Below are 14,723 nucleotides of genomic sequence, written 5' to 3'. Positions count from 1 at the left end.
GCTCCTAAGGCAGAGAAGGACCGACGGAAAAATAAGGCGTTGAACATCAAATTCCATGACGGCTATGGACCATATCACTTATGCTAATAAAGAAATCTAACAGAAACCCTTCGTCTTTGTGATGATTTTAAGACAAATAATGTCCGAGCAGTAATCGACATACAATGATCAGCCAGAACATTAGGATCATCGACCTACTATCGATATAAACCCGTCCAGTTGATAGCAGCCTCACCTGGAGAGGAATGACCGCTAGTCAAAACGCACGGCGCATGTAGTATCAATGAGCGTGCTGTCCCTACGTACAATTGGGAAGGAGCGCGATCTATCTGAGTTTCACCGAGGGCAGACTGTGATTGCCCGGTGGCTCGGCACCAGCATTTCGGAAACTGCACGACTGGTCGGGTCTACGAAGAGTGCTGCGGTGTCTTCAACACGTGGCAAAACAGAGGTGAAACCACGTACAGACGTCGTAGGATTGGGCGGCCACCCCTCATTACAGTTGTCGGACATCCTGACTGGTAAAACACGACAGGCAACTATGGCGAAACTAAATCGACTTTACTGCTGGGCAGAGCAGAGGGAGTACAAGTGTGTCTGAAATCACAGTGCACCGAACACTCCTAACGATGGGTCTCCGCAGCCGACGACCCATGCATGTGCCAATGTTAACACCACGACATAGGCCACTACGTCTGAAGCGGTCACTTGATCATCGTCACTGGACGTTGGCGGCGTGGAAGAGCGTTGCATGGTCTGATGAATCCTTCTTCATCATGGTAATGGGAGGGCACGTTTTCTAGGGGAACAGCTCCTTAACACCTGTATTGTTGGACGGAGACAAGCTGTCGGCGGTTCCATTATGGTCTGGTGAACATTCGCGTGGGCATCCATGCGTCCAGTGGAGGTCGTGCAAGGCACCATGACGGCCAAGGAGTATCGTACATTGGTTGCAGACGACGTACACCTCTTAATGTCGTTCATGTTTCCCGAAGGCAGTGGCATTTTTCACAAGATAATGCTCCATGTCACAAGACCAGGAGTATTATAAAGTGGTTCGAGGAACACAGTGGCGAGTTCCAGTTAATGTGCTGGCTCTCCATCTCACCAGATCGAACAAATCTGGGATGTGATTGAACGTGGTGTCAGAGCTCATCGGTCCTCTCCCCGGAATTTATGGAAATTAGGTGACCTGTGTGTGCAGATTGGGTGCCAACTCACTCCAGCGACCTACCAAGGCCCCACTGCTCCCATGTCACTACGCGTGGCCGCTCTTATCTGTGCCAAAGGTGGAAATACCGACTATTAAAGTAGGTGGTCATAATGTTCTGGGTGATCCGCATATATCCCATTCCACACGCGCAGGAACTAATCAACTTTCCAGCGGTGAATGCTTTCCCCAAATTGACCTCACAGATGGTTACCTGCAAAACCTTTTGTATGAAGAATCAAACAAAGCTGCAGTGATTAATACTCAATTAGACCACAGTACTTGCATGTGCTCTAGCATTATTTCATCATAAGTTAATGCAGTTTCCACATAATCATAGATGTGGGAGACTTGAAAGGTGCCTGGAAACATACAGTTTCATTTGATTAATTAGAGGAACTGATCTAAGCTGTACTTCATGCATCAATTATCTCCATGAAATCGTTGTGCCAGACGCCATACCAACACAACATCTAGCGAACTTGAAAACAAACTCTTTCAAGCTGTAACAGAAAACTTGGGCATCATGAGTAGAAATGGTATGAGGCCAATGGAACACCACTTAGCTGCAATAAATAAGTGTCCAATACACAATAAATTAAAAGAACAGTCATTCGTGGGGAAGATCAATTATTACAATAAATACATTCCGCATTCAGTCTGAATTGCGCTTCCCTTCCACCTTTCCCCACTCCTGTTTGGCCTGAACGATTTTCTTAAGAAATAACTGCGACTCAAGTAAAAAATAGCGTGTGGTGAGCCAACATTTTCGCCTAGTCGCCAACGGATCTCAACTCTGACACTTCTCCCCGAAGCTACCTTATCATGATAACCCCTGAACGATTATAATAATGGGTTGTCTGTGCGTCGTAAGCATTGACCTAGGCTTAGCGAAATTACTCCACTATTAAACGAGAGATATTAGCTATCATATTTGGCGTGGCAAGGTTTGACACATACGTTTGCAGCACAGGATTTCATGTAATTACAGACCGCAAGTCTCTGTTGGTAATCTTTATAAGCCAGAGAAAGTTATTGGAGCGGATAGCTAGCGCCCTAAACGTTGGGCTCTATTGGCCAACAATTATGACTATGAAGGGCGCTGTAAACCAAACAACAAATGTTCAAATACTAACACACTGTCCTACCTCCCAATAGGTTTTGATCCAACATTGGACAGTAGAGCAGAGGTATGATTTTAAATCGATCTAACAGCAAGAGCTCTGCCTACTAGCCCTGACGGGCCATTCACTACTGACCGATCTCCATGTCATCCTCTGCCAATGGTGACATTCAGATGCGGTGTGGAGGAGCATGGGGTCAGCACAGCGCTCTTCCGACTCAACAGCAATACATCTTACAAAATTTCACAATTACAGTATTCAATGGGGATAATGAAATACTGAACGATAAAAAATAACAGCAGGTCCTATAATGATCGAGGCAAGGACGGACAGCTAGATTACCGGCCTCCAGAGATGCCCCACTACAGACTGTTATCTTCTTGAGACAATTTCTGTTTGCGGTCATTCCACTTACAACAGAGATAAGTGGTAATGTTACCGTGACAGTACAACTAAAGTGGAGTTTCAAACACTGTTTTTCGAAATTCATTCATCAAAGAAGACGAAGTAAATATTCCAGAATTCAAAAAAGAACAGCTTGCCAACATGAGAAACTTAGAAGTAGATGCTCTCGGTGTAGGGAAGCAACTAAAATCACTATACAAATTCAAGTTTACCGGTCCAGAATGTGCACCCAGTAGGCTCCTTTCAGGGTATACTGCTGAAGTAACGCCATAGCGATCATATTCAACCGATCGCTCGACGAAATATCCGAATCGAAGGACTGGAGAGCTGCACATGTTATACCAATATATAAGAAATGAAATAGAAGTAATCCGCTAAATTACAGATCCATATCAGTGATGTTGATTTGTGACATACTGTATTTGTTCGCAACTCTTTTAATCAGGAAGTGATCTCAAACAGTAACTGCTACGAAAAATGGGGAGGGGGTTTATTCCAATTACGTTAGCACATAGAGAAAGGTTTTGCTTGCTGTGACTCTCCTTGTGGGCGACTGAATCGATCAGTGGGCGCGTAAGGTTCGCGCTGAATCCTGACTGGTTAAAATGAAAAAAAATTACTGAAACTAATCATCAAACGGAACATAACCACGGTATTTTTTATTTTATGCGACTTTAATCAATCATGCATCAACCGGGGGGGGGGGGGGGGGGGGAGGGAGGGAATCAATGTAGTGCGAATTCAGAATGAAAAGCCTCATATTACAAATGAGATAATTATCAAGTTCAGTGATAGGATTATGGATATAATGCACACAAATAAGGAACCTGTACAGACAGGAAATAGTAAGAGGGGAAACTGTGATTCCAATCCGACAGATTTTAGTAAACTCACGAGTTACACTTTTATCGCAATAAGAGTTGGCATTCATTAAACTCGTGAGCGCGAGCTCTCTTTCTACTTAAGCCTTCTAAACCTGACGAAGTCGACTGTTAGTGATGTGATTGTGAAGTGGAATCTCGAAGAAACAAACAAAGCTAAGGCGAGACGTTGCAGACGTAATGTACTGACGGACAGAGACCGTCGAGCGCTGCGGAGAGTGGTTGTAAAAAGTCGCATAGAATCAGCAGGTTCAGTCACTCGTGTGTTGCAAAGTGCATCCAGGAGTCCAGTAAGCACAATGATTGTGCGTAAGGAGTTAGAAAGAATTGATATAATGATCAGGCAGCCCCTGGTCGAGCAGCTCCCCACAAGCCACACATCTCTGTAGTCACTGCTAAGTGACGCTTCAGTTGGTGTGAATAGCGATGCCACTGGACAGTGGATAACTGAAAACAAGTGATCTGGAGTGATCAGCCACGCCACACCCTGTGGCAATCCGATGGAAGAGTTCAGGTTTGACGAATACCTTGAAAACGTTACCTGTCATCATGTGTAGTGCCAACAATGAACTTGAGAGGAGGTGGCGTTATGGTATCGGAGCGTTTTTCTTGGTTAGGATGTGGTCCCCTTATTGCACCTCAGAAATCGCTAAGTGCGAAAAGATATGAACACATTTTACGAAATTTTTCGCTGTGTCCACTAGAGGAACAATTCGGAGACAAGATAATTGATTCTGTCAGCATGACACTACCCCCTGTCATAGAGCAGCGTCTGTGACGCAATGGGTTGTGAAAAATATTATTCCTGAAATGCACTAGCCGCCCTGAGTGCCGACCAGAGCCCAACAGAAAATATTTGGGATGGGTTGGATTAATGACCTCGCTCCAAACCCCAGCGTCCAATATCATAACCTTCTCTAGTTTCAGCTCTTAAGAAATAATGGGCACCCATTCCTAAACACACTTCCAGGCACATCACTGAAAGTGACACCAGTGGAGTTCAACTCATCATAAAGGCGAAGGGTGGGCACACCTGATATTAAATTGCACTCATAGTTGTCTAGAATCTTTTAGTCAGGTAGTGGAGATATAAAAGGAGACAAAGGATGAAAACAAAGTGTTCTTGATGGAATGTAGACTGAAAGTCTGCAATTCAATCTCGACAGGATGCACACAACAATGAGAACAGTAATGAGACACAAGACAAGTACAAAACGTTCCTGAGAGTGAGGAAAGAGACATCCAAATTGATCACAACGACGGAAGGGAAGTAGGAAAAGAATCAGATAGTTTAAATCTAGAAAGGCTTCGAAAGAAACAACACATGAAATATCTATAAGAACATTAGAAATAAGCTCACAAGGTATCAATCGTCATGGGAGCCAGAGGAGAGGTTTTGGGGGTTCAAACCCTTCCCGAAACGTTCACGAAGCTAAAAGAACGAGAAAAGTTATCTTAAAATCGGTTTCAATGTAATCTTTATATCAGAATTATTGTGGTATCGAACTCCGGCTATTGCTGTCGTGGCCAAGTGCGTGAAGGGGATACGGCAGCGTGAGCCAGCGCTGAAGACAGTATAATGTGTGGACTGAGCCTCTATGCAATATTGTTTGTCTGGAGTCCTGGAAAGTTCATGTAGACCTGTCCCTCCGTGGGTGCTACCCTAATTATCACAGACACTCATTCACAGGGCAGCAGCTAACAATTGCCGCCGTCGTGCATCCTGGAAACTGCGGAAATTGTTATAATCGTGGTATTTTTTAAATGTTAAGTAATGTTTTGTAGGTGACAGGAACGGCGAGTGTATGCAGTATGATAACCTCTCCGTTTTTTTACGTCATTTCTCTGTGTTTACGAGAGATATGCAATATATGAGATTTCACCGGTTCCACGCAAAAGAGTATAAGAGAAAATTTGTAGAGCATCGAAGTGAGTTTTCAGAAAGTCTAAGAAAGTGACGAAATACCTGACTGGTAAGTAAATATCATAATTTATTTTTGAAAAATCGCATTCATCAAGATAATACACTGATGTGCAAAACTTTTAGACAAAAGTAACTTTTGCATGATGTGTCATTGCCAAGTAACATACGTCGATGAAACGTGGACCGTACATAGAAAGAATTGCTACAGCATAGTACAGAGGGTAACTAAACGACATAGGCAATGAGACGAACGGAAATGACACTTTTGTTCAAAGACTGCGATACGTGGTGGTCCCCCGGCTATTACAGAAGTCGGTACACGGTTATTAATAGAGGGTGTGATCACCACGGACGGCAATGTATGCTCTGCAATGGCCTCCCATACTGGCCAAGGGGTTCGTCAGGAGTTCTTGTAGTAGAGCGTTCCATTCCTTGAGTAGCATGGTTTACAACTGCTGGATAGTCATTGGTGCATTTGGGCGTGTTGCAATACGTCTCCCCAATGCATCGAACACATACCCAATTAGATTGAAGTCGGAGGAACTGCCAGGCCAGTCCAATCTCTGAATATCGTTTCGTTCCAAAAGCTGCTCCACCTGCGCCGTTTGATGTGATCACGCATTGTCATCCACAAATACGAAGTCATTATCGAATGCACCCCCGAAAATAAGCACACGGGGGAGAAACAGTGTTAAAATAACGTTTACCGTTGAGTGTACTTGGTCAAGGATTTGGAAGTCAGTACGCGCAAGCAACATTGTCTCTCCATACCATAACATCTGGACCACCAAAACGATCATGCTGGACGTACAATCATATGGCAAGGACATTTTTATGCATGAAAATGCGCGACTGCATCGAACAGCGCAAATGGACTGGCCTACCTATCCCCCAAGTCCAATCCCATCGAGAACGTGTGGGATGCGTTGGGGAGACATATTGCAACATGTCCAAATACACCAACGAACATTTAGCAGTTGTCAACACTACTGGTCGAGAAATGGAGCATCCTGCTACAAGAACTCATTACCGGCCTCGTGGCCCGCATGAGAGCACGTTGCAGAGCGTGCACTGCCGTCAGTTGTGATCTCACACCCTATTAAGTACCATGTCCAGCCTTTTCTAACGTCCTGGGAACCATTATGAATTGCAACGACTTCAGGGCAGTTATTGTCTTTGAATAAAAGTGTCATATCTGTTCGTCTCATTGTGTATTTATTTTAGTTGCCTTCTGTTCTGTGCTATACTATAGGAGTTCTTTCCACTCATATGTATGGTCCAAGTTTCATCGAGCTGTGTTACTTGGCAGTGACACATCAGGCGAAATCAGCAGCTCGTGATCTAGTGGCTAGCGTTGCTGCCTCTAGATCACGGGGTCCCCGGTTCGATTCCAGGCTGGGTTGGGAATTTTCTCTCCCTGGGGACTGGGTGTTTGCGTTGTCCTCAACATTTCATCATCATCATTCGTGACAGTGGTTCGATTGGATTGTTTAAAAATTGGGACTTTGTACGAGCGCTGATGACCGAGTAGTTGAGCGCCCCACAAACCAAACATCATCATCACATCATGCGAAAGTTACTTTCGTCTTTAAGATTTGCACATCAGTGTAGTTTTGGAAACAATAAAATTAACATAATAACATTAAATAAAGGTCAAAAAATTTTTACATGGATACTGGTTATATTTATTATTAATGTTGTTAATATGGACGTCCTTATTGTTGAACAAAAACTGGATAAAAGAATACTCTTCAGAGATTTCTGATGTTTCTTTTTGCGCACTGGGTACTTCAAACTGCCTGATACCATTCTAGTGTTAATTCAAAAGCTGACAGCAGATTACAATATCTCTTGATCCACATTTTTACATACAATTTTCTCAATATGTATCTGTGTATTAGAAACGAAGGATCACGGTCTTGCAGCTGAAATATAGTAATGTGAAAGATAGTTGATTGTTGTCTTTAGATTTCAACGGTCTCCTTTCTTTTTCGGACAAACGATCATTCTATGAAGTAATTTCAGTCACTCTAGATGTCACTTTCAATTTTATCCAGGAATATGTCTGAAGGGAGATACGTCTCCTCGTCATAAACTCGTGATCTAGTGATATCCAGCATTAGAGCAGCAGTTTCAACAATTCACATGCCTCTTTGCATATCGTCTCATACCACATGTCAAATATGATGAAACAACGTGCGTTTCGAAAGCTTATCATGGTTTTAGAGTACTGATATATTTTCCAATGAATAACAAATCATCATAACAGAACTTTTGGAACAGCAGTTTTTGTATCGTCTAGATCTTTGGGAAGTATCCATTATAATTCTTCAGACTGTCTTGCAGTGCTAGCTGTCACACATCGTCATTTGCTTCCAAATACCCAGCAATGAAATTCACCCAGGCAGATACCTCATCATCTTTTGGTCGTTCAACGCTGCTGTGAGTTGAAATATCAGACTTGAAAAACATTTTCGTTCAGTTTCTAGTTCTTCGATGCCCACTATTCGAAATTTCACTAGAGTGCCTCAGTTATTATTCCGTTTTGTCCCTACTTCCATTATAGGTCTTTAAAATGTCTGTGGAACGTCACGACCAACATTAAAAAGAAAATAGGGTTCCTTACTTCGTTCTTATATAAACCTGTGACGAACCTTCTCCACAAAATAACATTTTCATTTAAGGTAAAATTTTTGACCTGACAATCAGTAAATGTGGAACTCATTTTCCACCGAACCCATTCTAGCATAATGAGCCTAACAATAAGATTTCCTGCACAATAAGCCCAACAATAATATTTCCTGAACAGCAACAGTGGTACAGTTCACCAAAACAACATTTTTACCATCCTTTCTCGTCTTATCCACATTTTGTGCCTTTTTCATTAGCTGAGCCAGATACACCCCGTCCATAACACTATCACCACAAATAAAACATTCAAATATCGCGCTGACTTCCTCTGACGAACGTCGCTAAACAATGCTGAGCTGATGACCGCAGAAATCACAAGTTTTCGTCAGCGGAGAACCAAAATACAGAGAAGGGCTAAACTGATAAATAAATTAAACAAAATAAATTAAACAAAAAGAATGAAAATTGGAAAAAATCGTTGAATAGAAAATGAAGGAATTGACCGCCATGAACAAGCGAGTTCCATAAAATTAAAAAAAAAAAAACGGCTCTGAGCACTATGAGACTTAACATCTGAGGTCATCAGTCCCCTAGAACTTAGAACTAATTAAACGTAACTAACCTAAGGACATCACACACATCCATGCCCGAGGAAGGATTCGAACCTGCGACCGTAGCGGTCGCGTTGTTCCAGACTGAAGCGCCTAGAACCGCACGGTCACACCGGCCGGCTCCATATAATTAATAAATGGCTATATTTACTAACCAAATAGATTTTTCAACACTTTTTTTAACTTTCTGAAAACTCATTTTAATACTCTACAACTTTTCTCCAAGTAATTTTGTCATCAAATTCGTCAGTTCTCAAATATTGCACGTTTTATGTTTCTTATATTTACCTTAATTTGAAAAACTAGTTTTCTGACGTAACGTGGAAGTTGAAATGTTTCGTGAAAGGCTATTATACAATGAAGGTGACAAGTCATGGAACAGCGATATGCACATATACAGATATTGGTAGTTTCGCGTACACAAGGGGTAAAAGGGCGGTGCATTGGTGGAACTGTTACTCAGGTGACTCATATGAAAATGTGTCCACTAGATTATGGCAGGACGACGGGAATTAACATACTTTGAATGCGCAGTGGTAGTTGGAGCTAGACACACGGGACATTCCATTTCGGAAATCGTTAGGAAATTCGATGATCCGAGATGTACAGTGCCAAGACTGTGCCGAGAACACCAAATTTCAGGCATCACCTCTCACTACGCACAAGGCAGTGGCCGACGGCGTTCACTTAAACGGTCGATAGCAGCGGCGTTTGCGTAAAGTTGTCAGTACTAACAGACAGGTAACTCTGCGTGAAATAACCGCAGAAATCAATGTGGGACGTACGACGAACATATCCGATAGGACAGTGTGGTAAAATTTGGCGTTAATGGGCTATGGCAGCAGACGACAGATATGAGTGCTTTTGCTGACAGTACGACGTCGCCTGCAGCTCCTCTCCTGGGCTTGTGACCATATCGGTTGGACGCTAGACAACTAGAGAACCGTGGCCTGGTCAGACGAGTCCCGATTTCAGTTGGTAAGAGCTGATGGTAGGATCCGAGTGTGGCGTTGACCCCACGAAGCCGTGGGCTCAAGTTGTCAACAAGGCACTGTTCAAGCTTGTGGTGGCTCCATAATGGTGTGAACTGTGTTTACATGGAATAGACTGGATCCTCCGGTCAAAATGAACCGATCATTGTCTGGAAATGGTTATTTTTGCTTACTTGGAGACCATTTGCAGCCAATCATGGAATTCATGCAGCCAAACAACACTTTCCGAATTATGAACGGCTGTAGAGATAGCATGGCTCAATACTTCTGCAAGGAACTTCTAACGACTTGCTGAGACCATGCCACGTTTAGTTCCTGCACAACGCCGGGGAAAGGAGAACCGACACTATGTTAGGAGGTATACCGTGACCTTTGGCCCCTCAGTATACATACGCACACATTCAAATGTGGTGCTTATTTGTAGTAATGTGGATGCAATTAAATTACTCCTGTTACAATACTTATTAAGTTAACTGCTGAGGTTGGTAGGGACCTCAAAGAGAGCACGAACGGCAGGACGATTTCGGATTTCTACCGACAAACACTGATCAGTAAAATGTGGTTAAACTCCCAAGAAAACTCTTACAGATGTAGTTGAAACCAATATGCCTATGTGTCGGCAACAGTCGGTAAATTTTGTGCAGTAGCGGGCCATTACAAAGCTTCGAGATCTTACATTCTTACATCACGCTTAATTATATTTCATGTACTTTAATATTAATAACTACCACATTTGAACATAAACGTTCCCATTCTGCGCTTTCACGAAACCTTATACATTTCGTCTGCGATTTGCACAATAGCACCGGGGACGGCATAGTGCCTAATGAGCTAAACTCTCATGTGGGACATCCGTGTCCAACCCCACAGCCAGCCAGCTTTGGGTTTTTCGTCCCTCCCAAGCAACTCCAGTGCAAAAAGCCTGGAGAACATCAGGCAGGATTAAGACCAGGCCGTTGATTCAAAATGGCTTTGAGCACTATGGGACTCAACTTCTGAGGTCATTAGTCCCCTAGAACTTAGAACTAGTTAAACCCAACTAACCTAAGGACATCACACACATCCATGCCCGAGGCAGGATTCGAACCTGCGACCGTAGCCGTCTCGCGGTTCCAGACTGCAGCGTCTAGAACCGCACGGCCACTTCGGCCGGCCAGGCCGTTGGTGTCCAGAGAAAATCTTAAGCCTGAAGCTAATCTTAAGACAGCAGAGAATTTGTAGTAAATATTTGAGGCACGTTATAAATTTCATGAGTGCACCATCATACCACGTGGAAAAACTAATGAACAAAATCATAATACAACATTATGAAATGAAGAGCAGCAGAACAGTGAAAACCACAAGTGAACTCACAACACAAATAAAAGACTTACACTTTCCACAAACAGAATCATTCATTTATTTTGAGATAGAGAACACGTACACCTTGATACCCACCGCAGGCTCAATAAAACTAATGGAAGGAAATCTACTGACGTATGACAGACTACCTGCAGATAGTATTAGAGGAATAACCAAAACCCTTAAAGTAATCACATTCCCAAATTAATTCCAATTCGAAAAGGAATTTCACTTACAAAAAGATGACCTTCCAATGGAGTCTCCAATATCAGCAACAATAGTAACCATATTCATCAATCACATAGAAAACAAAATCTTTGCCACCATCACCAGAAAGGAAGGATACAAAAGTGTTAATAGGGTCAGATATAGTACGTGGATGATACAGTCTGTATGGCAGATGAACCAACAGAAAAATAGAGTAACTTCATATAGACATAAGCACTATATATAAAACATTCAGTTAACCATGGAGAAAGAAAGACGATTCTTGGATATAAAAATAAAGAGAGGTAGCAATAAGCACACATTAGACATCTTAGGAAAACCAACAGCCACGGACACAATTCTACAGGCCATGTCCTGCCACCCGTAAAATCAAAAAATTAGTGAATGTATTACACTTGTTACACACACTAAATAACATAACACTCAGCAAAGAATTACAAACAATACAACTCATAGCCACAGACAATAGTTATAACACCCATACAGTACAAAGACTCAACCACAAAATCAAATCACAACTAAAGAAAAATGAAAAACTGCGGAAGAAACAAGCACCATAGAACCCACAGACTTCAGAGTACACACAGAAACACAAAACAGTAGCAATTATGACATGACTAATAGAAAGAAATGGTACACTTTAGTCTAAAAACACAAATTAGCACACAGAATACCGAATGTACTACAGAAACAAGAATATACATTGCTTTCAAAACAAGAACCACACTCCAGTCACAGTTACAAATAACGATAGACAAGCCACCCAGATACCAAGCAACAGATACCAGGTGATCAAAAAGTCAGTATAAATTTGAAAACTGAATAAATCACGGAATAATGTAGATAGAGAGGTACAAGCTTGGAATGACATGGGGTTTTATTAGAACCAAAACAATACAAGTTCAAAAAATGTCCGACAGTTTGCCCTTCATCTGATCAGAATAGCAATAATTTGCATAACGAAGTAAAACAAAGCAAAGATGATGTTCTTTACAGGAAATGCTCAATATGTCCACCATCATTCCTCAACAATAGCTGTAGTCGAGGAATAATGTTGTGAACAGCACTGTAAAGCACGTCCGGAGTTATGGTGAGGCATTGGCGTCGGATGTTGTCTTTCAGCATCCCTAGAGATGTCGGTCGATCACGATACACTTGCGACTTCAGGCAACCCCAAAGCCAATAATCGCACGGACTGAGGTCTAGGAACCTGGGAGGCCAAGCATGACGAAAGTGGCGGCTGAGCACACGATAATCACCAAACGACGCGCGCAAGAGGTCTTTCACGCGTCTAGCAATATGGGGTGGAGCGCCATCCTCCATAAACATCGTACGTTCCAGCAGGTGTTTATCAGCCAAGCTGGGGATGATGCGATTTTGTAACATATCGGTGTACCTCTCAACTGTCACGGTAGCAGTTACAAAACCAGATTCACGCATTTCCTCGAAGAAAAAAGGCCCGATAACGGTAGATGTGGTAAATCCAACCCATACCGTGACTTTCTCTTCGTGCAATGGAGTTTCCACGACAGGTATAGGATTTTCGGTAGCCAAAATTCTGCAGTTGTGGGCGTTGACAGACCCTCGGAGCGTGAAATGATCTTCGTCGGTCCACAACACGTTACTCAACCAATCGTCATCTTCCGCCATCTTTTGAAACGCCCACACCGCAAATGCCCTTCGCTTCACTAAATCGCCATGTAACAGTTCATGATGCCGATGGATTTTGTACGGTTAGCATCGGAGGGTACGCCTAAGTGCCAACCAAACGGTAGCGTATAGAATGCCGGTGCGACGTGCGACTGCACGAGCGCTGACTTCCCCGTGCATAGACGAACTCGCTACAGTCTCCATTTCTTCCTGAACTGTCTCAGCAGCATTACGCCTTGTGCTCGGTCGACCACTACTGGGTCTATCGTCTAAACAACCCGTGGCTTCGAACTTCGAAATCATTCTCGCTACAGCTGCATTTGTCAACAGACATTTACCCGTTCGAAACCCCTTCCTATGGCGATAGGATCGTAACGCTGAACTAGCACATTCCCCATTCTGATAATACAGCTTCACTAAAAGCGCCTTTTCAGGTAACATCAACATGCTGGGACTGCTGGCGCATCTGATTCTCTCTCTCATTACAGTTCCTTTTATATACGATTGTCATGCGCAGTTACTGACGTTTTGCTGTCCAGCGCCATCTGTCGGACGTTTTGTAACTTTTTTTTTGTTCTAATGAAACCCTATGTCATTCCAAGCGTGTGTGTCAATTTTTACCTCTCTATCTACATTATTCCATGGTTTATTAAGTTTTCTAATTTATACTGACTTTTTGATCACCCGGTATATACCAGTTAGGATGATACGAATGTGAATCAGCGTATCGGTAAATGATAGGCAGGAACTTCAAAACTAGGTATAAAGAACATACAATTCTACTTTTGCTGAACACCTGGTAAAGTATGGACATGAACCATCCAACATGGAACAGACATGAAAATTATTAGAATGAACAGTTACAACAAAGATCTCCTGACATTACAGGTAAACTTTCTTATACAAAGAGTCTGCAATGAAAAACAAAGTAATAATTTAGCCACTAAAACAATTACAAACATAAATGTAGAACATAAACAGACTAAGTAAATCATTAATACCCACGTTTCTCTCTCTCTCTCTCTCTCTCTCTCTCTCTCTCTCTCTCTCTCTCTCTCTCTCACACACACACACACACACACACACACACACACACACATACATATATATATAACAAATATCAAACCCCTACATACACAACATAAACAAAAGACGAAAGGTAAACAATATGGCTCTGAGCACTATGGGACTCAACATCTGAGGTCATCAGTCCCATATACTTAGAACTACTTAAACCTAACTAACCTAAGCACATCACACACATCCATGCCCGAGGCAGGATTCGAACCTGCGACCGTAGCAGCAGCGCTGTTCCGGACTGAAGCGCCTAGAACCGCTCGGCCACAGCGGCCGGCTGTATCGTAAGTAACACCAAACGATATTATAACCTCACGAAACTTGTGCTGCAAAAGTTGTTTCTAACCCGAAAAACAAGAGACTAATAAAAGAGAACGTAACAGAGTAACATGTTTGTAACTACTACATTATTCTTTTATTACATATATATAGAAACAAAGATGTATTGCAGGCCACTGTAAGTACTTCATAATTATAAGAAGCGAAACGCGCATGGCAGAAAACAAACTGGCTTCCATTTAGTTGCAAGGACGAACCATACCTCCATGAATTTGGAAGCAATTAAGGAACAACGGAAGACGAGAAAAAAGTAACTTAGTTTTTATGCTCACAAATTTCGGTTGTTTCACGAGGTAAGCTTTCAGACAAT

At 42.5% G+C, this 14,723-nt stretch overlaps 1 protein-coding gene across 1 annotated transcript in view; it reads left to right on the top strand.

The window, feature by feature from the left end:
• Positions 1-14,723, top strand: part of LOC124722118 (calcium-dependent secretion activator-like) — a 412,570-nt gene that overhangs the window by 217,391 nt on the left and 180,456 nt on the right. The gene's annotated exons all lie outside the window — the stretch shown is intronic.

Source organism: Schistocerca piceifrons, chromosome X (assembly GCF_021461385.2).
Source record: "Schistocerca piceifrons isolate TAMUIC-IGC-003096 chromosome X, iqSchPice1.1, whole genome shotgun sequence".
Lineage (NCBI taxonomy): Eukaryota > Metazoa > Arthropoda > Insecta > Orthoptera > Acrididae > Schistocerca > Schistocerca piceifrons.
The sequence above is the reverse complement of the archived record's forward strand: the minus strand, read 5'-3'. Positions and strand labels throughout refer to the sequence as shown.